Source organism: Enhydra lutris, unplaced genomic scaffold (assembly GCF_002288905.1).
Source record: "Enhydra lutris kenyoni isolate GAN:26980312 unplaced genomic scaffold, ASM228890v2 scaffoldscaffold47, whole genome shotgun sequence".
NCBI lineage: Eukaryota > Metazoa > Chordata > Mammalia > Carnivora > Mustelidae > Enhydra > Enhydra lutris.
Genome location: NW_019154131.1, coordinates 2,657,385 through 2,684,675, shown reverse-complemented (window position 1 = coordinate 2,684,675; position 27,291 = coordinate 2,657,385). Strand labels below are relative to the sequence as shown.

The following is a 27,291-nucleotide window of genomic DNA, read 5'->3' as shown; positions in this document are numbered from 1 at the left end:
CTTTCTCCTCCTCTGGAATTGTGCTGCTCTCCTTGGTATTGAAACTGTACTCCTTGGTAGGTGAACTTGGTCCTGGCTGGATTTCTTGTTGATCTTCTGGGGGAGGGGCCTGTTGTAGTGATTCTCAAGTGTCTTTGCCCCAGGCGGAGTTGCACCGCCCTTACCAGGGGCCAGGCTGAGTAATCTGATCACGTTTGCTTTCAGGAGCTTTTGTTCCCTGAGCACTTTCCATAGAGTTCCGGAGGACGAGAATGAAGATGGCGGCCTCCCAGTCTCCGTCCCGGAGGAGCCAAGAGCCCAGGGCCCCACTCCTCAGTGCACCCTCAGAGAACAGCGCCCATTTCCTCCCGTCTCCCTGGCCTCTGGCCACGCTCTGAGCTCACCGAGCCTGCGACTGGTTCAAGGTAACACCAGGCTGAGAGCTCACTCCTCGGCTCTGTCTCTGTAGCCGGCTTCCCCGTTCTAATACCTGCAAGCTCTGCGACACCCAGACACCCCCGATCCTTCTGTGACCCTGCGGGACCTGAGGCCACGCTGACCCCACTTGGGCTTCACCCTGTCTTAGCCTCTGGAGCAATGTCTCTAAGCGGAACAGACTTTTAAATGTCCTGATTTTGTGCTCTGTTGCTTCGCCACTTGCCAGGAGCCGGCCCCTCCCCCCGCAGTCTATCTTCCCGTCGCTTTGGATTCACTTCTCCGCCCGTCCTACCTTTCAGAAAGAGGTTGATTTCCTGTTTCCAGAATTGCTGTTCTCTTCTCTTCGATCTCCCTCCCGTTGGATTTGTAGGTGTTTGCAATCTTTAGTTAAGCTATCTAGCTGATCTTCTGCTACCTGAAGTAGTCTCAGCCTGCTACTTCTCCGCCATCTTGACTCCTCCCCTTGAGACATCTTTTGGACAAAATAGTGGCTTATTAAAGCAGGGGGACAGGACTCGTGGCAGAAAGAGCTGCTGCCCCTGGCATGTGAGGGGTGGCAGGTATGATGGGGTTGGGGGAGGTAAGGAAAAAGGGAGGTTTCAATAGAACTTTCATATGCTAAAGAGGACCTATAAGATACCAGATGCCTTGAGGCCTTGTCATTGTCAAGGTTTTTCCCTTCAGCAAGGTATTAACATTAAGATACTTGGGAGATTCCTAAAGAATGTCACCTGTGTCCCACCCAGGAGTGCAGTGGGGGAAGGTTGCAGGGTGTCAGCTTTTGCTTTGTCTTCAGCCAGCCTTTTGTTCTCTCATGATCTCTACTGTTGGAAGGAGCAAATCTTAATGAGAAAAATCACCAAAATGTAAGAAGGGGAAGTCCAAAAGATGTAGGATGGCATTGATTATGACGATTATCCTCTGCACAGCATGATCTGGAAATAGGTTTATCTTGTCATACCATCAGAAACTTCTTGTTCCGAGCCCCTGGGTGGCTCAGTCTTTAAGTGTCTGCCTTTGGCTTAGGTCTTGATCCCAGTGTCCTGTGATGGAGTCCTGCATCTGGCTTCCCCTGCTCTGTGGGGAGCCTGCTTCCCCCTCTCCCTCTGCCTGCCACTCCCTTTGCTTGGGCTCTCTCTGTGTCAAATAAATAAAATCTTTTAAAAAAGAAAGAAAGTTCTTGTTCAACATGAAGTTAGAGAAAAAGAACTCCTATGTATGACTTGAATTTTTTCCTTGCTCTACTAACCTGTTGAATTCAGTGCCACAATTCATTCATCCAATAATGAACATTCACTCATTTGGTTTGCCCCACACCACAACTCCCCAGAGCTCTAAGGAGGGACACTACCATCCTCCCTTTGTCAGCCTTCTTTAGGGACTTTAGCTTTTCTTCCTTTTTTCTTCCCTTCCTAGTCTACCTCCCAGGTCATGTCTTCTTTTATTTGCAATCCACAGAGCTAGTATAATCTTTCTGAACTTGGCCTGAAGAGAAAAAAAAAGCATTTTTCCTATTAGCATATATATCTCTAGGGCAAAGAACTTGAAATTACCTTCCACATGCCAGAGTGAGTCCAGCTTTGACTTCTCTCCCAAAGCACCAGTAATAACTCCGACTCCCCGCAAAAGCTATAACTTTAATAAAAAACAGGTCACACATCAGACACCAGTATTGCCAGAACATGCAAACACACACGTACTCTCTGTCACTGATAACTCATAAAAGAAAATGAAATTTCCAACAGTATCCCTTCCCACCAGTTTCCCCCAAGGAATTCCCGGGGGAGAGGGGAAGGAGAGGGTTCTTAAATGCCCTCAACTTTCCCAACACAATGCGCAATGTCATGGGTATAATTCTGATCCCTGGAGAGTAACTGGGACACACAATCTTTGTGTCTTTACTGAAACACAGTTGAAGGATAGGTGATGAGGCTGGTAGAAAAGGTACATATTTGAAGTCCTGCTTTTGTCTTTACTGACTGTATGACATAAGGTCTCTTCCTGCTCAGTCTCAGTTTCCTCCTCTATAAAATGGGCACGAGATCCCTAGCTCACAGAGTTGTTCTGAGACATAAATAAAGAGATCTAAGCAAATGGTATCTCGTACTATCCTTGCTGTTGGTAATGTTTTACCACCATCCCCTTTATTACTGAACCAAAGGATCCTATTAGCTCAGAGTTGAAAACAGAGAGATGCTTATGTCCATCCTGTGGGTTCATCTCTGATAGAAAAGCCACTTCCTTGTCATTTGGGTAATGGAAGCATTCAAATTCTATTGAACATAATGACTAGCCTGCAAGTGGACAGGTGACAACTCACAGAGGGAAAGGCAAGCACTCTTAGGAGCCCTGTGTGCAGGCTTGACCCCTTCTCACCCTTCCTCACTCACACTCATTGCCTCCCCCAGCCTCTCTTTACCCAGAGACTTGCTTTCTCATTATGAGCCGTCTGGAAGTGGAGGGGACTCTCCCTCACTCTGCAGAAAACAGTGACTGTACTTACGCATTACCCCCACAGAAAGTGAAACTGCATGGCTGGGAGAATCCCATCATCACTCCACCCCCTAATGAGAGAGATTGTTTGCAGGCAGATGAAATTAAATTGTAAGCTCTATTGACTTCAACAACAGGTGCCATTTGGGCAAACCCAAAGGGGGCCATTGAACTGTCAAAAAGATTTAACTCTTCCTGACACCACAGCGTTGGGTAATAGCCTCCCTCCAGTTCTACTGCCAGAAACTTCGCCACTGGAGATCCATTCCACTGTGTTCTTGCCCTGAAATCCTTTTAAAAATGTTAATCCTCAGGGAGAGGAAACAGACAAGTCAATCATGCTAAGGTGGCTGTGTAGAACCTGAGTCCCGATCCTAGCTAAGTTCCTTGGCCAAGTTTCTTCTCTGGAAAATGAGGAATGCTGAGAATTATAGCCATATCTAAGTCTTTGGGGAAGATTAAATTAAAAGTTATAGGGAAGATACTTAGCACAGGACCTAGTGCAATGTGAGTATTGCACAATTCATTCATCATATAAGGAATTTCTTGAGCTTCCTCTCTCACAAACCCTCTTGTGCTTAGAAAAATGCAGACCCATGAAACTCGCCCAGAAGATCCCACAGCAGGAGGTCGGGGCTGGGCCTGTGATTGCAGGCCTTTAACAACCCTCCGGCTAGTTTGTAGTCAGACCATCCTCCTCAGAATCCACCCCACCCCCACCACAGGGCCAATCCTAGGGTCTGGCTGATAGAGGTTACATCTCCCCTCTCTCCCCAGATGAAGAGCCTGAGGAGGACGCTGAGTGGCTAAAGGAGTGAACACTAAAGAAGGTCAGGGAAAGGAGTGATAAACCTTCTCCAAGCCGAAATGAGCGATTTGTAATTTGCCTCCTCCAGGCTGAGGCCTTGCTTAAGGAGATGGGTGAGTAGGGATTGAGAGTTAACTTGGGGGAAGAACTGAGAGAAAAAATAACAGTCTATACAAAAGAAAGCGTTTTTAAAAAACCATTGTGTGAATCCCAGACACGAGCCACAGGCCCTGAAATTCCAGTTTAAAGCAATTCAGTTCCTGTTCCATTCAGCAGGCAAAGAATTGCAGGCATTTGCACTTCTGTGGTACCTTTCACGCCAGAGCTTCAAAGCCCTTTTCAAACACAAATCTGTTCAGCTTCATAACCTCTCTGAGAGATTTGGCAAAGGGATAGTGGGGATCACTTCCCTCCCTACCTCAAGGGCAGCCTTTTGGGTGGTGGGAGACAGAGGGTAGGAGGCAAAGGCAGTTTAACAGTCACTTAACCAGGCATCTTGACAGCTCACAGGAGAAGGAGCCACTTGGGATCAGACATTTCTGGGACACCATCTGAGGCACGGAATTACAGAATTACCTGGATATCCACCTCTTCCTCTTCGGCTTTTGCATCTTCTCTGTGTATCCTAAACAGTGTCTGGTGATTTGGCAGACACTGAGAGTTCCTACCCAATGTCATCCTCACTTCCTCCTTGTAACCAAACCCCAAGTTTTTCTGGGGTGACATAGCCCAAGGGGGTAGGCTATGATTCATTTAAGCCAAATTAACAATCCTCTTCCCATTTTTCTCAGCCTTCCTTGCCGCTGTGAAAGACTGTGTAACTTAGGTTTGGCCAGTAAGATGTAAGGGGAAATACTGCTGAGGTTCTGTTTGTCAGAATTTGCTATGCAGCAGTAACAAATTACCCCATCTCAGTGACTTAACACAACAAAACTTTATTCTTCTTTCACATTATAATTGCAATGCAATCAGTGGGGACACTACTCCACACTCACCGGGGAGCCCAGGCTTATGAAGTCTTTGGCATGTTAGAATGGAACAATCTAAATCTGAGGTCTCTAAAGTCCCCGTGAAAGAGACAGAAAATGTTGGATTTAAGAATATTGGGTCTGGGTGGTTCACTGAGCCTGGGTGGCTCAGTGGGTTAAGGTCTCTGCCTTCAGCTCAGGTCATGATCCCAGGGTCCTGGGATCGAGCCCCGCATCAGGCTCTCTGCTCAATGGGGAACCTGCTTCCGCCTCTCTCTCTGCTTGCCTCTCTGCCTGCTTGTGATCTCTGTCTGTCAAATAAATAAATAGAATAGAATAGAATAGAATAGAATACTGGGTCTCAAATTCCTATGCTTAGTAATGACACATGTCACTTTCACAGTCACACAGAGTCATGTCATGGTCATGGGACACTAATCTAACAGGCTTGAAAGTGCAGGATTACACATAGAATGGTGAGTGACACTGCCACAAAGGTGACCTCACGACAAAGATGATGTCTCCTGCTACTTCACAAACCCTCATATGCCATTCTTATAGGAAGCCCACCTTACAGATGGTGATCATTTGAAGCTAAAAGTGCCTAACCAAGCTAGTTTTCTGTCAGCCCAGCAGCTATATATCTACAGAGTATCCTACAGTTGTGCTGGTAATACTGGGAATCATAACAAAAATGGCACTGTGGGAAATGGGCTAGTCATTTCTTTACTCAACAAGAAAGGCACATCATTTCCATGCCTGACTCTGTGCTAGGCGCTGGAGGCTCAGAGTAAATAAAACGGGGTCTATTCTTCCTTGAAAGTATCATGGGATTATGGAGAAACCAGGAAGGACTTGCAAAAATCAGCCTGCTGATGTTATGCATTCTAAGCAAACACCGAAAATTAATTCCATTCACAGCACAACTCCAGACCAGAGACCTGCTCAATAAGAATTTGTGGGAAGGGGGCAGGGGATGGAATTAATGGCCACTTTAATGGCAACTTTAGAGGCTATTTCAAGGAATTGAAGTCTTTGACAAAAAGGGACAATCAAAGAGAAAAAAATACTGGCATTTTGGTCATCATCAAATACCCAGTTATCTGGAATCATAAAACAGAGAAAACCTGCTTTGAATACTTGTTGCCAAGTTCACCTCCCTCATGGGAGCACTTAAAAGGCCCCCCGTGGAGCCATACCCTCTTTCAGTTCCTACAGATGCCCTCCTTGTGGGCCCTGCCAATCATCTCAGTCACCAATGTGTCTTCCTTAATCTGAGCTGTGACTTAATATGTCAGGAGTGTGAAGAACAATTATCCACTTGAATATTACATAACTTCAGAAGTCTCTTGAGATGAAATGTATGCAAATGATAGTGTCTATTATTGGTCTGATAACCATTCTTTAATTCTAACTTAAAAGAGAAGAGATTTCCAGACATCGTGATGCATTTGATCCAATGAAACATTCAAATAACTTTATATCACTTGAGTGGTAATTTATCTTCTCTGCCTGGAGCAGCAAGAGGTTTCAGTTCAGTAATAATGAATTTATGTCATTTCTCCCAAGTTGGTTTCTTTCAGTTGGAGCACAGCTATTCAAATCTGTACAGTCTTTTTAGCGTGGACTTGCTCTGGGCATGAAGCTGTTCAAAAGATCCCGAGATGAAGGTTGCCACCTACCCTGATAATTTTTGTGTCCTGGTTAGAAGTCACAGTTCACAAGAAAGGAAGCCATTCCTTGATCAGGGATACGCAGCAAGAGAAAACAATGTGAGGGAGAAAGGAGAGACAAACAGGAGACCTGCTGGGAGAGATGATGGGGGCCCTGAAAAGCACAAGCCATAAGTTGACAGGCCATGCTGTGCTTTCGGAAGACGGAACCCTCCCTGTTAAAGCCACCACCTAGGCATCTTTCATTCCTCATCACATTCCCCTGGATATCTCTGCTCTTCCCTGACTTGCTTTCGACCACAATGCCTCCCAGAATCTGAGCCTCCATCAAAGCCAGTCCAGAGAAGGCTGGAGTCACGTGGCACCTGGTGAGATAATGCCTGTTTTATTTGAATACGGAGGAAACTGTGTTAATAAATGCCCATGACATTTAATGATGTGGCTTTCATTTTGAACACATCATTGCTCGATATTGAATCCATCCATTTTGATAATAAACACCAGGGCCACGGAACTCTCACTTTTCACCCGCAAATAAATAAATAATAGGGACTTGCTCTGTGTGCTGGGAATGAGGGAGGATTGCAACTCCCCTGCATGCGTTTGCATCTTATGAACTCTATTCAGCCGCATGGCCTCCCATTCGTCTCTCTGGAAATCCAATTTCCCTCTTGCAGCTTCGTCTGCCAGTTTTCTAATTTTCACATCAAACTGCATATTACTCATTGTCAGGCTGGTTGTTCTGGAAGAATCGTTAGTCTTAAACCCTTTACCAGTATTTTCAGTCCTGCCGCGCAGATGGTTGCCAGGCATCATGTTTTCCAAAAGAGCACTAACCACCCGCAAAGAGCTCAAAATTTCAAACCTGCATTCTCTTGGCCCAGGCCAGGGCCAGTGAGAATAATACTCTCTGAAAGTTAAATCCAAATTCTTTAATACAGCAAAACGGCCCCTTGCAGTGTACCCAGGAATGTGTGATTCATTTTTTCATCTATCACTTAGCACGCAATAGACCTTTAATAAATCACTGATTTTAAAAAAAATGAATAACAACTAAATGAATGGTATGTTTTGTTTTTTAAGATTTTATTCATTTATTTGACAGAGAGAGACACAGATAGAGGGAGCACAAGCAGGGAGAGTGGGAGAGGGAGAGGGAGAAGCAAGCTAAGCTCCCCGCTGAGCAGGAAGCCTGGGCTCCATCCCAGGACCTGGGGATCATGACCTGAGCTGAAGGCAGATGCTTAACAGCTGAGCCACCCAGGGGACCCTGGATGGTATGTTTTATACAAACACACTTCTACAAGATTACATAGATGTATGTTACACACATACCAAATCAAACTTTATTGCATCTAGTACAAGTTAATCTTTAGTGTATTTATGCTAACAAAAATAAACTTTCTCTTTATTTTAAAAAGATCACTAATTATACTTTAAATGGTAGCTTTAATTGATATAATTAATTTGTCATGAACTAATTCTTAACAACGTACCACCTTGGACCCTCCCCAGATCTGTAGCTTCCAAATCTGTGCATTTGGTTCTAGGGTTCTGTTCATCCCATTTCCAAATTCTCAGGCTGATGGAAGGGTCTAACACATTTCCTTTTTTGGGGCTGGGGTCCATCATGGAAAAAGATATCTCAGGTTCACTGAGCCAGAATAAAGAGGTTTGACTGGAAATCCGACTCCCTGGGGGTCATTTGAATACTCTCATGGTCTCCAAATGTGTGCCATTGCTGCCACATTCAGAGGATGAGCAGGCACCCAGAGGAAACCGCCTTTCTAGAAACCCCGTTCCACGGACATCTCTCCTGTTCCTGGAAAATTCCTCCAGGCTCTTGTAGATGGTTGCCAGGTGTAAGCACTAATGGACCAGAGAAAATGTTGACTTTTCCTTACAGTTTTCCAGGAGATGAACTATGAAACGAGTGCTTTCTTCCTTAACAGAATCAAACCTCAAAAACCTGAGGTTCATAACAGGTAAATGCAATTCCTGACCCTGAATGCTATACTGGAGGGGGGGAAATGCTACAAAGGAAATCCACTGATATGAACTAAAGTTGAAATTTGTTGTGAAAAGAGAAAATCCAAATTCTTAGGAAGACTGTACATGTACATGTACTATTCTAATGCCCAGAGCTTTGATACATATTGACTAAATAGATTTAGCCCAAGGGCCACAGTATGCTGACCCCTGAACCAGATAATTGGGTGTATGGGATCTGGCTTTCTCCCATCCAGTTGGGGTCCCCTGGAAGGAAGTGTCCCTGCTGAGCACCTGCGGCAGACTTTACCTGTAACCCCTGCCACTCTGGAACTCCCTCAGCACTATCCAACTACAGTGATTGACATCAGTAATCTCCACTCCCTTCAGGAGAAATCACAGTGGGAAGTCCTCTAGTTCACAGGCTTCTGCAAGTCGCCTAGAAAACGCAGATGACAATCTCTACATTCATGTGGGAGACAGAAAGGGATATCATTACAAATGCCAATCAGGAAAGGAAAGGGGGGGATGTTGCCCCTCCATGCACACACAGGAGAAGCCCGCTCCTCAGAAATCATAATCCAAAACTGCACCATGAATGTTTTGCTTTATTTAAAGAAAAAAAAAAAAAGTAAGTTTCTACTTGGGTCCATTGTCCAATCTGAAAATGACCATAGAAGAAAGGTACCACATCAAGAAACGGAGAGTAAGAGAAACAGTGGAGATGGGTAAGGATGGGAAGAAGGGTAGGGAGAGAAGAAACCCAGCTGAAGTTAAAATGCCTTTTGCTGCTGCAAAGTCGTCACTGGATTGTTGCCCTCGCATGCCCCTGCTGGTACCTTGATGCTCACAGTCATCTGGCTTCTGCCCTGTCTCATTACACTTCCTGCACTGTGTTATGGGTTCCCGTGGAGAAAACAATGCACCTGCCCCTCCACAAGCTGTCAGAAGTCCCCAGAGAGGGGTATAGAGTTGGAGCTCAGCCAAACCCCTTGGCTAACACAGAGCCTCCACCTGCCCCAGTCCAGCTGTCTATCCTGTCCCAGAGCACAGAGCACATCCTTAAGCTAATGGTGCTGGCCCAGGGCCCCAGGACCTCTGCTTCTTGAGAGTCAATTTTATTTGGAAGATAATGAATCCCCAGGCAATGCAAAGAAGCAAACACACAAGCAAGGAAACAAACAAAAAGGTTGGAGCATTTAGTGTGGCTGAATTTGGGGTGGTGCTGGGGTAGGCGAAAGCATCCAGGTGGAGGTTAGACACTTGGCAGTTCCCTCTGATCACATGCTCTCACTCACTCTTGCCTTTGTCTTTTGGATTCCACCCAGGAGAATTGAAAGGGCACCTACTGTGGGCTTGGCAGGCACAGAGGTGAATAGGACAGGTGCGGCCCTCCCCTGTGGAGCCCATCTTCAGTGTGGGATCTAAACAGTAAACAAGCAGTGCATCAGGCAGAGCCGTGGTTCCCAAACCGAGCGAACATCTCGGGGGCTTGTTATAGTCCAGGTTTCGGGGCCAACCCAGAGTGTCTGATTCAGGAGGTGTGAGGGCGGCCTGTGAATCTGCATTTCTAACAAATGCCCAGGTTTTGTGAATGCTGCCTGAGGACCAGACTTTGAGAACCATCACATTATAGCGTGACTAGTGTCATGCAGGTGAAAGTACAGGGTGTGATGGGAGCATGTAAAGAAGCATTCTATCCAGGCTCAGTCAAGGAAAGCACCCGTGGGCATAAGCCAGGTGAACTGTGCTCCGGGCAGAGGGAAAAGCCATGCAAAAGAGTAACTGGAGTCTTGAAGGGAAGCTAAAATCCATTCACTGTGGCTGTCATGCAGAGGCCATCCAGGGCCACGTTGAGAACCATGTTAAGGAAGCAGTATCTTCTTTGGATTTACCCACATACCTAGTGGAAGCACATTGTAAAACTAGGAAAAGTAAACGTCCATTTCTGTGTAAGCACAGAGGTTTCGTTGCAAATACATAGATAAATAAATAAATAATAAAAATAAAACGAAAACTCTCCGACTTCGGGCATTGTGCCTGTTTCCTTCCTAAGATTCAAAATGTGGCACCAAATTGCTCTCCCTTTTAAAATGAGAAAGACTACTGTTTCCCTTCTAACAAACAGAAAGTAATGTTACACCATTTTTGAGGTTGGATCCCAAAAAGGATAGCTTCTTCCTAGGTTTCTCTTTCTCTTGAATCACTCACTACAAAGGAAGCCAACTGCCGTGTTGTAAGGACCCCATGCAACCTGTAGAGAGGCCCCATCTCGAGAAACTGAGACCTCCCACACGCAGCCATCTCCAACTTGCTAACGACATGAGTGGCTACCTTGGAGGTGATCCTCTAGTTCCAGTCGAACCTTCAGATGATAGCTGCCCTGGCTGACAGCTTGACTACAAGCTCATGAAAGATTCAAGTCAGCACCAAGATACCCCCAAAATCCTGAACCATGCAACTGTAAGGATAATAAATGTTTACTGCCACTTTAAGTCCCTAAGTTTTAGAGTAACATGCAACAGTAGATAAACTAATAAAGATAATCCCTGTAGTCATATCAAAAAATATCAAGAATCTAGAAATAAATCTAACAAAACATGTCTAAGAACACTGCAAGGAAAATTAAAATCATTAAGATATACTGAAATATCTAAGTGAACGGAGAGAAGTACATCACATTCATAAATATGAAAACAATACTGTCAAGATGTTGATTCTTCTCAAATTTGTCCATAGATTTAATACAGTTCCAGTTAAGCCCAGCAATGTTTATCACAGAGCTTGATAAGCTGACTGTAATGTTTATATGGAAGAATAAGGCCCAAGAGTCATCAGAAACTTTTTGAAGAAGCAAAGCAAAGAAAGAGCCTTCTCCCAGCATCTATCAAGACTGAATAGGTACCTGGCTTAAAGCCAGTATGATCTGAGAGCATCTCAAGGATTCAACCAGGAATTCCATGCTCTGTCTACAGAATGTGAATCTGAAAGGACCTAGGCTTGGTGGCTGGTGGCAGCCATTTTAGGACTCTAAGAACCTGACTGAGAATGCCCTCAAAAGAGGAAAATGTGGGCCCAAAAATGAGGGAAAAAAGCAGTCATTTAAAACTGCTCCTAAAGCAGTTCTACCTCTAGATTTTCAGTTATATAAATGAAAAATTCCCTTTTTGCTTTGGAAGCTTGGATTGTCTTCTAGCAGTTCCAACTGGTAATATTCTGACTGATAGTCTCACCCACTTGTCTCCTTGTCAAACAATCTGAAATTCTACCATTCCTTAGCATTGCTAAGGCAGCCATCTTCAAACAACTGTCCGTGGGCCACATCTGGCCCATGGTCTATTTCTGTAGATACAGCTGCCTTGGAACACAGCCATCCTCATTCATTCACACACTGCACGGTGCTTGCGTGCTAAAATGGCAGAGTCGAGCACTTGCAACAGTTCACACGGCCCACAAGGTCTCTGATCTTTACTACCTGGTCGTTCTGAAGTCCTGCTCAATACATTACATGAGAATCATCCTGCCTATTTAAATTTACTCTTCCCAGTCCCACATTCTGGAGAGCTTGAGAGGACTTTAAAATATAAGGAAAGAAAGGTTTCCTGAGGGTGACTGTGGAAACATCTCTCGTAATCTTTTCAAATGAGTGTCTGTTCCTGTGGACTAATTTGACAGTTGTCCTTCCTCTCAGGCTGGTCTTCTTCAGACAAAAGTCTTTGACCTGTGTCCCTGGATCCCCACTCATCCTCCACTGCCTGCTTGCCCCCCCCACCCCAGCATCCCCTCCACCCGCCCCACACACACACTCTTCCTAACTGGGAGGTACTGCTCATTTCCCCAGAGTCTAATGACTGTGGGGCAGTGAAGGTCACTAACAGGGCTGAGAAAGCAATTTATCAGCCTTACCATCCATCCCACTGAGAATTGCCCAGAGTGGTGGAGGAGGCAGCTCCGTACATTGTGTGGCTCAGGGATGACCAGACAGAGCTTCAAGATCAAATAGCTCATTCTCATCCTTTGAGGCAGAACCGCTTCAAGGAGGCCAGCTTCCTGGGTCAGTGAGATCCTGAGGTGCCCACATCTGCCCAGTGTATAAATGATGTGTGCTGAGGAAAAGCCCACGGCTAAAGATGCCTTCCCTTTTCCAGGGCAGAGGCAGCTACGCACCCCAACCATTGCTCCCTCCTCTACCATCCAGCACAGGCTTTTAAATCTGACAGTACCAGGGAATTTCATGTTCTCAAGATGGACTTTTATGCAGAGAAAAGGATATTCAGAAGTTACTTAAGTTTTTGTGAAATAATATTAAATTTATTCAAGTAAATTGAACCTAATCCTTCCTTAGGCTTTTATGTTTAACTTATAAACTTTATTATTTTATATATAGTTCCAGGAAATCTGACAGTCACCTTTAGGGGCCTTTGGTTAAACCTGATCCCATTTACAAACTTAATTAAGCATAATTTTAAATAACATTTATATATTTAATATATTCTATTCTATTCTATTTTGTTAAATTATTCTTTATTTTTGTTAAAGTAACTCATGCACATAATTCACAGTCAAATAGTACAAATATGCTTGTAACAAAAAAAGGTTCCCTTGACCCCCCACCCTGAAACCCCCTCTGCTTTTCCAGAGATCAGCTACTCTTCTTCTTCTTTTTTTTTTTTTTTTTTTAAGAAATTTTATTTATTTGACACAGAAAGAGAGAAAGAAAGAGACTATAGGCAGGGTGGGTGGGAGTGGGAGTTCCCTGCTGAGCAGGGAACCTGATGCGGACTAGATCCAAGGACCCTGAAACCATGACCTGAGCAGAAGGCAGACGCTTTAACCGACTGAGATACCCAGGCGCCCCTATTTTTTTCTTTTTAAGATCAACTACTCTTGACCCCTTCAGCCATTTCTTTTGGAATATTCACCTCTCCATATATCTAAATATATATATCTATATACTGCTAACTTTTGGTAGCGCAATTTGACCCGTTTCTCCTGATCTCCAGTAACAGATGAGGACTTTGCTTTCTCATGCCACCTTCCCCCTTTGCTTCTCCAGACCACTGTTTCACTACAGTGATATCAAGATCTTTGTTTGAAGCAATTCTCAGTGGTCACATTATTTGTCTATGTAAACATTATTCTAAGCTGAGCTTTGTAGGGCACTACAATTGTTTTATTTCTTATTTTTTGCTTTCCCTGAACTTCACAATTGCTTGCCTTTTAAAAAAAAATTGCTTAGTTTTTTGTTTGTGCATTTTGCTAATTCTACCATAATTTCTACAAATATCTCAACACTGTATTTCATAAATTTTATCATGTCAGGTCTAACACTGACTTACTGCCTTTTTTTCCCCCTTTGAAACCTCCCTCCCAGAGAATTTCATTCTCCTTCAACCTGGGCTGGTTTAGGTCAGCCACATAGTACCACCCATGACTTCTCTTTACTGTCATCCCAGGAATTCCCTTTGTCTTCTCATGGGTAGGAAGCCTGTTTCCTGGAACTCAAGTCTTCCTTCTTCTTGAAAGAAACAGGATCTCATGTCCTGAATCTCATGTCTCCCTCTATCCCCTATTCCGCTGGAGTACATCCTTTACTAGTTTAGCAGATTTAGAAAGAGGGTATGCTGGCCAGTGATGTGCTGATGTCAGTTTGTCTACTGCTTGGGTCTTAGGAGATATCCCTCCTGCATGGTGTTCCCAGCATCTCCCTTCACTGCCATCCTGATGATTCCCTCCATTGTGTCTTGTGCTGGACCACGGTTTTCTGTCCCTGTACAAGTTATTATGTAAGTTATCTATTATATAAAACACTTCAGAATTATTTCTTCCTATTTAAATCCTAATCATCCTCAAATGTCCAACATTCTAATACAGAGCTGAGTGACCTACTTTCTTACCCTAAATGAAAATCAGAATATAGGACCCACCTTGATGGGGTGGACTAATTCCCTTACTTCAATGATCACACACATCCTCCACTAGCTTCCTAAGAATGTGTGCTTAGGAACTAAATGTGTAGATGTTTCTGTGTCTGAAAATATCTCCTTTCTTCCTTCACATTTAATTTTGGTTAATCTTGATAGAAAATTCTAAATTGGAAATTATTTTGAAGTCATTATTTAGTTGTCTTCTAGCTTCTTTATAGATGTTGCAAAGTTTCATTCCACTTCAGTTATTAATTCTTACTATTATTTCTTGAAACCCTATTTTTTTATTTCTAGCAGCTATGTATCTGTACAATTCTGATAATCTATAGTGTTGTGACTCCATGTAGATAATTTTCATTGATCCTGCTGGGAACCTGATGAGCCCTTTTAATCCAGAAACTCCTATCTACAGATCTGGGAAATTTTCTTAATCATATGTTTCATGATTAATTCAGCTGTTTTTCTTTTCATTTCTTTCCTTCTAGAACTTTTGTTATTTGGATGTTGGTTGTCCTATTGTTTTCCCCTTCCCCATTATTTTATCACCTTCATTTCCTAATCCTTTTGATTTCTTTCATTAGTGCTATCAAGTTTTTCATTTCCGAGAGCTCTCTTTTTTATTCCTTGAATGTTCCTTTTATCCCACCTTGTTCTTTTTTCATGGATGCAGTATCTGTGCTTTTTTCTGATTATTGTAACAATTATGTTTTTTAAGTTTTTTATCCCTGTGTAGTCTCTGCACCATCCCGCTGGCTGGTTTCTTTGTGTTGGTCTCTGTTTTTCATATTAGAGCCATTTCTTAGATGTCTGGCAAACCCTGTCTGTCTGTTCATGTCTGAAAGTAAGTAAAGAGCAGATTGAAGTCCTGAGCATATGGGTGAGGACCTGTTACTCTGAGTTTCCCTTAGGTGGGTTTGTGTGGGCCACACATCAGAAATCTCTGATGCCACCATCCCAAGGTCTTTATTCTTGGATTGGTCAGATTTCCCAGAGTATACACTTCCAATGGCGAGAAGCTTAGCTTTCAGTGGTTCTTGGAGTTGAGTGGGAGAGAAAGACTGGGGTGGGGGTGGGGAGGTATGGGGTGCTGAGGGGGTCATGTGCATATATTCATTTACTCTTTCTTCAGTACACTCATGCTGTCACCTCCAGCTTGGTGTTCTCCAATCCAGAGTCCCTCTGATTCTTCTCAGAGTAGAAACTCTGTGTGTATTGTGCCAGGGAGAGGCATTTACCTGGAGGCTTGTGATCCCTGACTACTTTCAACCAAGGCTTCTTTTTTGGCCACTACCCCCCACCTTCCTCCCCAGTTTCAGCTCTAAGTCTTTTGAGGGTTCTGTGGTTTAGATCAGGATATTCTTGGCTTTTTTTCATTTCAGGCTTAAGATTCAGATTTCTAGCTTATGCTAAGTAAATTAACAGTCATCTGTCTGCTTTTCAGCTTCCAAAATTTATTGCCATTGTTCCTTGCTTTTTCTCCCCATCCTTGTGGGCTTCTATTGAAAAAAACAAACAAAACAAACAAACAAACAACAACAACAAAAAACCTTTGCTATAGTTTTATTAGGAATTCAGAAGAGAAGTTATATGGGGTGTTAGATCCACCATCATTACCATCCTGTAGCCTTTTTAAGTATACCAATTGTTTGATTTAGCTTATAAAACTAAGTGCTTAACCCTTGCAAAGCTATCAAATTAAGTCTTAATTTTTACATGTTGCAATATTATTTATAAAATAACTTCAACTTAAAATCATAAATTTAAATAAGTTAACTGAAATATACATATTAAATTAGAATTACCACACAGATCTTTATTCTAATAGGCTAGATTATTTTTAAATTTTGTAAATGATAAAATTTTCACAGATCCCTTAATGCAAAAATATTAATAATGTATATTTAGTTTTCTTTAAAAATTCTACTGTTAATTATATATCTGAAGTTAAAAGATGCTCATTTTATAATTCCAAACAATTTTGGGATTATCTTCTCAAGTACTTTCAGAGTTGGCTTTCTTTTTTTTTTTTGCTGTGATTCATTAACTACAGAAGAGGTTCCTTGTGAGATGACGACTGAATTTTTGCCACAGCATTGATGGGACACATAGATTCCCATGTGTCTCTGGCAGGGATCACTTCTCAATTCTTCCATCTCCTTGGGCAAAATTTGCCGTATCTATCATATTTTTTTTTATTTTGCATTTCTTTGGCTTTTAAAAGATTTAAATTGTTTTTATGTGTATCCCTAAACACCTTTGAACTGGAGGAAATCCTATAGTCTTTTTGTCTTTGCACAATTAGGGCTAAGCCTCTTCTAGGGAGTAAAATGACCTCCAATTACCCTTTTGATCCCCTCATTGGTTGCAGCTTGTTATTCTGTGAACATAATTAAAGGCAAAAACTAGAGGAGCTAAGGCAAAAACGAAGATTCGATATAAAACAGTGTCCGAGAACATGTGATCTCTGTCTCATCCTTTCACATGTAACCCCAGGGGGCTTTATTACCGAATGTAAAATGTGCTTAGAGGTGTGTGAATCCACCAGGCTTCCCACTGGAGGATTGAGGGAACACAGGAAGGGAGATAAGTGCCTGTCTAATTGTCAGGCTGTGACTCAGTATAGACCAAATGCACTAATGGAGCCAAAAAGAGAGAAAATGGGCACTACCCCTCATGTCATCTTCATGGAAGCCCCACAGAAGCTCGACGGAAAATAGCTTTATGAAGGGTCAAAGGTGGTCAGCGATGAGCAAGGTTGGCTATCAAGGCTGATTTTGAACACTGAAAATGTGCTAGTAATGTTTGCTAGAAGATTGAGGCCCCGGTGGGACACTGATACCAACTTTTATATGTACTGCAGAAAAAAAAGATCTGGCAAAACTAGCTTTAGTCTCTCTATGACAAGGCAATTTATGGAGTTGGTCAAAGTTATGACTATGAAATAATCAAATCCACAAACAATTCCATGGAAGGAATCCGACTCTGAGTTAACAGTTTGTCTACTGATGTCCACTCCTCTTCTAATGACCCAACGACTGCCTCAGCACCTTTAATGTACATCTTCTCTATGTAGTGCTTTTTTTTCCTCATAATTTTGGTTTATCCCAATTTCAGCTGGTTAATGATCCCTCATGTCTTGTGAGATGCGTACTTTCAAGTCTCAGATCTTCTCCATTTCAACTTCCTAAGGGCAAAAACCTCACTGCCCTTGCTCTTTCCTGTCAGAGCAGAGTTTCTAGTACCACATTAAGTCATGGGCCACTGTTTTTAGCCAAGGTTTTATCTGCCTCCACTCCTGGCCCAGTAAGCTGTCACTGGCATGAGAACATGGTACTGAGTTAAAGCATGGTACTAATGTAGGGCTTTCTAATGTAGAAACTACTACTGTAGTGGTTTCTAATTAGAAACTACGAATGTAGTTTCTTTTAGAAAAATGGAAGGATATGATAGACACCATGATGGCTATTTCTGATCACATGGCTTGGAGGCCAAGGAAGGAAAAAAGCCTGCCCTCTCTCCTTTTCATCAAGAAAAGCATTCATAAGACTGAAAGATAAGATCTGTAGGAGTGTCTGTAGGTGAACCAGAAACAAAGGTTTTCTTTATCTGCTTTTACTTATGCCTAGGGAGAAACATTTAGGGTTCAAGGCTTGGAAAGAGATATCTTTTGGATTTGAAGACATTTGGCTAATCAGAGGTTTTGCCCAGTGACCTTTGTCCTCCTCATTGCTGCTCTCATTCTTAAGGGCTTGGGATATTTTCTAGTTAGAATGACTCTGGAAATCCTATAGGTACAAGGATGGGCCCCAGGTCAGGAAGAGGGAGCTTCCTGCTTAAGCCTTGTTCCAATTTTAAAGGAGAAAGAAGGAGCAATGCCTCCAGGTTTCTCTCTAAATTAATTTCACTGAGCTTCCCATGGTGGGATGTTGCAGGATTCGGGCCAGAAGTGTTGTCAGAATTAACAATTAAAATATTTTCTGGTGGGGGCACCTGGGTGGCTCAGTGGGTTAAAGCCTCTGCCTTCGGCTCAGGTCATGATCCCAGGGTCCTGGGATCGAGCCCCGCATCGGGCTCTCTGCTCCGCGGGGAGCCTGCTTTCTCCTCTCTCTCTCTGCCTGCCTCTCTGCCTACTTGTGATCTCTGTCAAGTAAATAAATAAAAAAAAATAAAAAAATAAAAAATATTTTCTGGTGGGCTCTCTAGAAAGCCAGTAGGTGAACCATGAAGTACATCGTTGTGATTGACGTGAACATGAGTTTTGACCAAGATAACTATCACCATAAATCTATGACTAGCAAATCACCCTTTGCTGTTTGAGCTCAAGGATGGCATAATGAGATTAGAATTTGTGTCCCCCCAAGTCTCTGGGCCAAGGCAAAAGAGTGCTCCTGGTACTGGCACTTGGCCCAAGGTGGGCACATCGGGCTTCTGGTAAGCTCACTGCAGCTTTTCTTCCCTCCAGCAGATCCTAGTGCTCTCACTGATTGCTCCCAGAGCCTCATTGTTCTTTTACATAGATTTCCTCTATTACAAGGCCAGTGGAGAATAAAGGAGAGGCTCCCTCCCTTCTCTTCCTGCCCACTTTCCAGCCCATTTTCCTGCTATAATCCACAAGAACACAGATAGGGGTACAGAAGCCTTAAAAGACTTAAAGTCCTATTAATGATGGATCTTCATTAAGATGGGTCTTCATTAAGAAGCCACTAACCTGGCTTCTCTTTATTTATTTTTTTTAAGATTTTTTTAATTTATTTTATTTGACAGGCAGAGATTACAAGCAGGCAGAGAGGCAAGCAGAGACAGAGAGGGGAAGCAGGCTCCCCGCTGAGCAGAGAGCCCAACGCGGGGCTCGATCCCAGGACCCTGGGATCATGACCTGAGCCGAAGACAGAGGCTTTAACCCACTGAGCCACCCAGGCGCCCCTGGCTTCTCTTTATTAATTCACCACATTGCACTGTCTTGGGCATCAGTCCAGCCCAGTTATTCCCTCTCACTGGCCATCAGGGAAAGACAACTGCAGTTGAACATAGACCAGTTTGTTCTTCAAGGCTTAGAGACTTTATTTACATCTCAATGATCTCTCCCCAAGAAGAATAATAAAAACAATAATAATTAAAAGGAGGAGAGAGTACTATTTACTGAGGCAGCTGCTGTGCCAAGCTTTGATGTATATATTTTATTTAATCTTCATAATGGCCCAATAAACAAGATAGTATCTCCATTTTAAAGAGACACAGAGATGGTAATAAGTTTGCCCAAGGTTACTCAACAAGTAAAGAATTCAACCTCAGGTTTATCTAACTCCAAAATAATTGCACCTTTATAAAAATAATATATTCTTATTAAAATATCCTTGTCCTAAGGAAAGGATGAAGAAGACAGTGAAAAATTACATGTAATTTCATTGGTCAGATATAATCACTATCTATTCTTTTTCCTTCCTATGCATCCACATAGACAGATATTAGTTCATATATCAAATAATTTTTGAGCATCTCCGAGGTCCTGTTGTAGGTCCTGTTCTACATGCTGGGGTATGCAAAATCTCCCTCCTGAAGGAGCTTATGTTCTAGTGGGGGAATCAGAAAATAAATAAATATATGCCATATACAGCTATGCAGGTTGTGCACTGAGACTTCCAGGGGTACAAATCACACTACAGCTAATGTGAATGACTTTCATAGAAGCTGGACACAACTCCTATACTATACACAATAGATAATAACAGGAGACAGGAATGTTCTGGGCATCATCAAGGAAGAGCGAAGAGGCTGCCATAGGTGGAGAGTAGTGATCCAGAGGGAAAGGGTGGGAAAAAAGGTCAGATCCCAGGGCCTTTGGGCATGGTTAGTGTTTGGGGTTTTATTTTGTCTGATGGAAGCCACAGAGCATTATAAGAAGGGATGGAGGTCTCAAAAGGACAGTTCTGGCTGCTTTGTAGAGAAAACAGGCAGTGAGACCAGATAGAACTAGAAAGATAATGATATGGGTAGCAGAGATCCAGTGAAAGCTGTGTAGTGATGAGAAGGAGTCAGATTCAGGAAGTTTTAAGATGTTGCTGGCAGAGCAGATTTTTGGATAGTACCATCAAGATTTGCTGATACTTTGCTGTGAAATGTGAGAGAAACCCGGGGGTCAAGATGACCTAAATGGGTAGAGGGGGAACTTTAGGAGTTGTGGGCACTATGGAGCATATGAAGTGGGGAAAGCCACAAGTTCCACTTGGAAGAACCAAGTCTCAGATGCCTATTAAGCATGCAAGCAGATATATGTTGAAACTGGAGATATCATTCTGAAATTTACAGTGTGTACATGATGTTTAAAACCCTACACCTGAATGAGATTCCCTACAGAGAGTACAGAAAAAAAACAAAGAGACCTGGGAGCTGAACCCTAGAGTAAAGGAACATTAAAAAGTAAGGAAAATTAGGAGAATCTGCAAAATCGTCTAAGAGGCCACAGAAGTAAGGGGAAAGCCAGCAGGGTCTCCTGTCCCAGAAAGCAAGTAAGAAAAGTGTTATAAGCCGGTATGATCAGCTGTAACAGGCTGCTGAAAGGTTAAATAGGATGAGGTTAAATAAGACTGAACATTTGACTGACAAAGTAGCACCAAATAGTTTTGGTGGAACAATAGGAGAACAACATGATCTGAGTGAACTTAAGAAAGAATGAGTGGAAGGAAGTAGAGGCAAATATAAACAATTGTTTCAAAAAGTTTTGCAATGAGAGGAAGCAGAGAGATGACAAGGTAATGGGTAGGATATGGGGAAGTCAAGAAAGGTTGTACATTTTATTTTAGCTTTTGGATGAGTAATAGTATGGTAGGTTTTTGAGGTGATGGTTATAATCCAGTAGAGGGAAGGGATAATAATGAAGGAAAGAGGAGATAACAACTGGACCTATGCCCCGGATGATGAATGAATAGAATTTTGTGCACAAGCAGAGTGATAGGTCTTTGCTAGGATAATGGACATTTATTAATTGTAAAAGAGGGTAACATACAAAAATTTGTAATAGGCTGAAATTTGTAATTGGCTGTATTATAATGATACTACTTCACAAATAAACTTAGATCAGTACCATGGACTTATCATATTTCAGAGAATGCCTCTTCCATTATTTATTTATTTATTTATTTTTAAAATTTATTTGACAGGCAGAGATCACAAGTAGGCAGAGAGGCAGGCAGAGAGAGAGAGAGAGAGAGAGAGAGAGTGAAGCAGGCTCCCTGCCCAGCAGAGAACCCAATGCAGGACTCGATCCCATGACCCCGAGATCATGACATGAGCCGAAGGCAGCTGCTTAACCCACTGAGCCACCCAGGCGCCCCCCATAATTCATTTTATCAATCCCCTCTTCTTGGACATGTATGTTGTTTCCAATTTTTCACTGTTAGAAACGATGACATGCCTCCTGATCTCCAGTACTCTGACTGTGTGCTGACTGCAGGTCACCCCAAATCAGTTCTCAATGTGTAGCATCCCTGCCCAGGCACAATCCCACCTCTGAGACTGGAACTCTGCTCTACATTCAAGATCCAGTGCATGGATGGCAAGAATTACTTGGTCCCCTACTAATCTTGTCATTTCCATCACCCTCAGCTTCCACCAGCCAGAGGGATGTGCCCATTCTGCGGCAGGTAGGACACAGGAGAGTTGAAACAGACACTGCTTCTCTCCCCTCTGGAATTCACAAGTGCTAAAAAATTTGGAAAGTGCCATGAGGCCATAGCCTCTAGCCCCAGAAGTTTTGAAAACATTTTTAGGCCTAGTTGTATGAAATATTTTCCTTTAAGAAACTGAGTTTTAGAGATGGAATATGTGAAGGCAGGGAAAACCTAATAGCTTGCTCTGAATTTCTCAGCAAAGCAAAAAGACAAGCTAAGAATTCCTCTCTGGCCTGTCTGACTCCAAGCATACCCTTCTCCTCCCTTTTCACTGCATGTGTCTCACAACCTCCCTCTCCCTGCCCCCATCACCAGTCTTTCCCAGGCTTTCCCAGACATAACAGCAAAGGAACCTCCCTCCTGGGATCCAAGTCCACTCTGAGCCAAAGCCTCAGGGGCTCTTTCAAGTCAAGGCCAGAGCCCTTCCAGCTTTATCCCCAATCTTTCCTTCATAAGCTCTGTGAAGCTACACAGGCCACTTCCTAGTCCCCTAATGTACCCTCCAATTTCCTGTCTCCTTTCCTTTCTTCATGTCCTTCTTGGTTCCATCTGCTGGGATCCTACACATTCTTTAAGGCCTGATTCATTTGTTACTTCCTCCAAGAAGGTTTTTTCAGTGTCATTAGCCTTCCCCACATCAGAACTCCTAGAGCACTATATCTGTTCTTGTCTTATGAGCCGTAACACTTACCATCTTGTTTGGTGGTTGTTTTTCATATATCTTATCTCTTCTTCCACCAGACTAGAAACTCACAGAAGGAAGGGATCATATCTCAATCACCTAAGTAACTCTTATACTCCTGCCCAATATCAGGCACAAAATAAGTCCTTGTCATAGTTTTTAAGGATGAATGAATGGGTGAATGAATTCCCTACCTATTTCTGGCTTGATAACTTTTTTGATTAATGTATTTTGTTTCACTTAAATTTTAGAACCTGTCCTTACTGGTGTGGTTATACAGAGGTATCCCTAAGTGCCTGGAAATTCTTCATACAATGTCCCTCTTCCATTTCTGTTGCTGTTAGCAGCCCTTTTCCTCCAGCCCACCCCCATCCTATCCTCTTAACGTTCTGACTCTAGGTGTCCCATAATTATCTCACTCAAACATTCCTAGCTGAGAAGTCAGGTAATAGGTACTTAAAATATAGTCTTTGCCAGGGGGATCTGAATTTTAATAGGACACTCCAGAGGCAGAAAGTATATAGGTTTCTAGTAATGAAATTTTAGACACTATGATGGAGATGGGGAGAAAGCCTGTCTAATTGCCTGCTTCCTGGCTGGTAAGAGTGGCCCTGTCTCCAGACCCCTGTGAGGGAGTAGGATTTAACATGAGGAGACCACATCACTACCTCCCACCCCTACCTTGACCCAGCAAATGAGGGCAGAACATCTCAGAGCTAATGTCTCTGCAGATAGATACCTTTGGCCATGCCACAGACCTCAGCTGGCATCTCCTTAGAGCTGCAGAGGTCACAGCCTCCAAAAGCAGTACCCTCAAGAGTTAAAGAATACTAGCTTGGCTCAGTCCCTGCTCTAACTGGATATCTAGAAGCCAAGAGCAGGGTTAGGGACCGTTTCCTGAGACCTAGTAAATAGGGCAGGCAGATACCCGTCTGCCCTCTGGACCCTGTCCCCAGAAGTAGGACCTCAAAGGGTCCTTCCTAGTTGAGTTTCCTGAGCTTGAGAGTGGGCAGGAAAAACAAGCTAGGAGACATGAGTTGCTCCTATCCTTAGCAACTGTGCCCCAGCCTATCCCCCGGGATGAAGTACCCCTTGCCTGAGTCAGCCTGGTCTTCCCTAGCATCACACTCTGGCAGTCAGGGTCCATCTTCTGAGCACTTGCTCTGCACTGATCTTTGGGTTCAGTAAGGCTTTAGGGGCTTCTTCACTTCAAGAAGGGCAGTAACTGCTAATGAACAGAATGCATGGGGCTGGATTCTAAATCTGATTCCATCATTACTAGCTATGTGACCTTGAACAAAAAAATTACTAGCTATGTGACCAACTTTCACTAGCCTTCACTTGCTATAAAATTATCCTAAAACAGTACTTATTTCACTGACTTAAGATAAGAAATGTAAGGCACCCAGTACAGTGCCTGGATTCATAATAGGAGTTCAAGTAATGTCAGCAGTTGTTAAGGAAATTACAGTCTGGCTCTGGGGACATTGAAAATGATACTTAGGCAACAGACACAGGGGAGAGAAGTGACATTCTTAACACTCATATACAACCACTAACATCCCACTTTTGGATCTGTACCCCTACCATTGTCCGTGAGAGCAGACACCAGCCACTGATGACTGCTGTTCTTCTGTCCTGGAATTTAAGACCCTCCAAAGCAAATTCTGATCTTGCCTTCAGTCTTCATCTCTCAACTCTCTTCCAACAACAGACACCTGGCCACACCTAACCACTTCCCCACTGTTATCTATCCTGTCCCTGAGTTCTTGGCTGTCAATGTTGCCACTAGCTCCAACGTCCTCCACATCAATCAAGCCTAAATCCTAAAGCCACCTCCTCCAGGAAGTCTCTCCAACTTCCTAAGTGGAATACAACTTGTCTTCCTTTTAGCTTCTACAGCACATTTAAGGTTAGTGAATCCAGAAGGCTCCCTATTTTGTCAAGATTTCTTTTGAAGAATAAGCACATCGAAGGCTTAACAAATTTTCTACCAAGATTAGAATACTCTGAATATAATGATACACTGACAAGGGACACAGGACACAATTAAGCCTCCCCTGCTTAGTCATCAGACTCTGGGCCACATGCTTTGTTCCCAACAGCAGGCGCAAGCCTTCAATGACTACTTCCAAGCTACCTATGGCTTTTCTTTTTCCTTCCCAATCCTTGGGGGAAGCAGAGATCCTTCTATCTAAACCTTAGATCACTATCTTTGCTGGCAGCCCGGATATATCCCGGCTGTCGTCACACCCAGCAGATGCTCCTCTCACTTTCCTGCTTTACTTTTCTGGCTGTAAAGCTGCTCCCAATACCTGCTTCATTTGCTGTCCATACCAGTCTCCATGCTCCTCAGATATTTTAAACATATTCCTCTGTCTTTGATACTTAGTCAACCCCAGAACCAGACATCCCTGGGCACCGCTCAGATCAAGCCCTGCATCCAGGCTACGTTCACCCCTGTAAAGCTCTCTGCCTTGGGCTTTTGTCAAAGGAAGCACAGGCAACTTATCTCGATGGCTCCAGTGGCAGCATTATTATCCCTACATCACTGCATATCTTCTATAAGAGCCCACATGAGATATTTCTTTAGAATTTACTGCTAAGAAAAGCTCTTCCGTCTTCCCTGAGGAACTTTCCATAATTCTCTCTGATCATAAAGATTATGTAACGGTTCATGCCCCAGTTTTGGTTTTTAGCTACCAGGAGCTTGGCAGCAGATTTGAGGCCCTGCTGAAGGAACTTGGCTTTCTGTACAATTCCAGGGCTCCTTCCTCTAGGGTTACCTCTTGATGTCTAGAATGGTTCAGCCTGTTCTGCTTGAGTTCTTTGATTATTTTACTTTGAGCTTCCTTGGGTGCAGGTTCCATCTGTTCTCTCCATCACTGGCAGGTTTTTAGCCATCCCAATAGAATGGTACCCCACACAAAGTTTTCCCATCTTCTCTACCGCCTTGCTCCTGGACCTTTTTTGTTCTTAAGTTCTGTTCTTCTGGAAGGCAGTGTTGGAGTTCAGGGAGTTCTAGTATTTCAGATAAAAAGAGAGAATTGTGAAGTTAGTTGCCTTTCCTCCTTTTAAAAGAAAAATCAGTTTTATTTTTATCAAATGTATACCTGACCATAGTTTAGAGGCAATAGGTCTGCCTGTTGTTTAAAAATAAATAAATAAAAATAAAGCCAGCAATTATCTACTTCATTATTCTTTCCCCAAAGGCAATTATCTTTACCTCTTTTAATGGATTCTTTTGGTATTTCTTTAGATAATGTGCTTATAGATTATTTATACCATTTATATTATGGTATATATGGTTTTTATTTCTAGGTATTGGCTTGCCACTGAGGAAGATGAGGATATAAATCTCACTGGGCACCACCACTACCACCAGCTCTCAGAAACCAACAGGAAATTTCGTGCCCCCCCACCCTCGCTATTCCAAGTCCTATTGTGATTTTAATTACATCACCTTCAGTTACATTATTATGATTATAAAAGCGTGTAGCTGAGCCATGTAATACGCAAAAATTACTTTTCCTTTCCAGCCCAACTTTTTATTTTTCCTGAATTTAATATATGTATTGTTTTACATTTGCCTGCTTTTTATGTACCTGATACTAATTCAACCCAAATCTGTCCTCCAGTTGTGTATCTCTCCTCAATACCTTCAAGCACCTTAAGGATCCTATTGTTTTCATCTTCTGAATGAAACCTCTCCCAGAGTCTTTTGAACTGCTCAAATCTAGATGGTCTTATCTCAAGATCTATGTAGCAGCAGTAGAAAGCCATAATAGCAAAGGGAAGAAACTGATATTTGAACCTGGTAAGAGCCATGGTACAAGGGTCAGCCAAAGAGAATCATGGTATTAGATGGAAGACAGCTTCTGACCAACTGAGGTCCAGCAGAGAGGAAGCATGGGGAATAAATATTATCACCTCAGTTTCTTCCTGCTGATCTCTTGCCAGCATCTCTAGTGGTCAAACCCACTTATAAATCCCCCAGCAAGTGAGCCCAGGTAATGTAGTATGGTAATGTAGATCAGTTTCCTGGGGCACCAAGAACAGACAGAAAATAGAACTGAAGAAGTAAACTAAGAATATCTAGCAAGCCATATCTTTCTATTTTGGTTTACTCTGTTATTTTGGTAGACCCCATTCTCCAGTAACTTGATGAAAAATGGCACATGAGAGATAAATTACGTAGGTGTTTATAAATCTTGAAAACACCTTTATGTCTCAAGCTAAATTGATAGTTTGGCTGGATATAGAATTCAAGGTTGAAAATAATTTTGCCTCTCTATTCTCTCGTCCTCTAGATTTCATCATTGTCAAGAAGTTTCCTGCCAGTCTAAGAGTTTATTCTTTATATAAAATCTGGAAGCTTTAGGGTACCTGGGCGGCTCAGTCCATTAGGTGTCTGCCTCCAGCTCAGTTCATGATCCCAGGGTGCTGGGATTGACCCCATGTTGGGCTTCCTCCTCATCAGGGAGTCTGCTTCTCTCTTTCCTTCTGCCCTCCCTGACACTTGTGTGCCCATGCTCTCTCTCCAAAATAAATAAATAAAATCTTTTTTTAAAAAGTCTGGAAGCTTACATGAATTCTTAGTTTTTCTACTTATGTTCTGAAATTCCAAAATGATGACTTTTGTATGGCTCTTTTTTCATTACTGAATA

At 42.9% G+C, this 27,291-nt stretch overlaps 1 long non-coding RNA gene across 1 annotated transcript in view; it reads left to right on the top strand.

The window, feature by feature from the left end:
- Positions 1 to 27,008, top strand: part of LOC111156603 — a 34,817-nt gene extending 7,809 nt beyond the window's left edge. Inside the window, exons 2-3 of the long non-coding RNA XR_002641231.1 lie at positions 3,688 to 3,831; positions 25,946 to 27,008. This is a non-coding gene — a long non-coding RNA (uncharacterized LOC111156603). The remainder of the gene's footprint in view (positions 1 to 3,687; positions 3,832 to 25,945) is intronic.
- Positions 27,009 to 27,291: the final 283 nt, after the last annotated feature.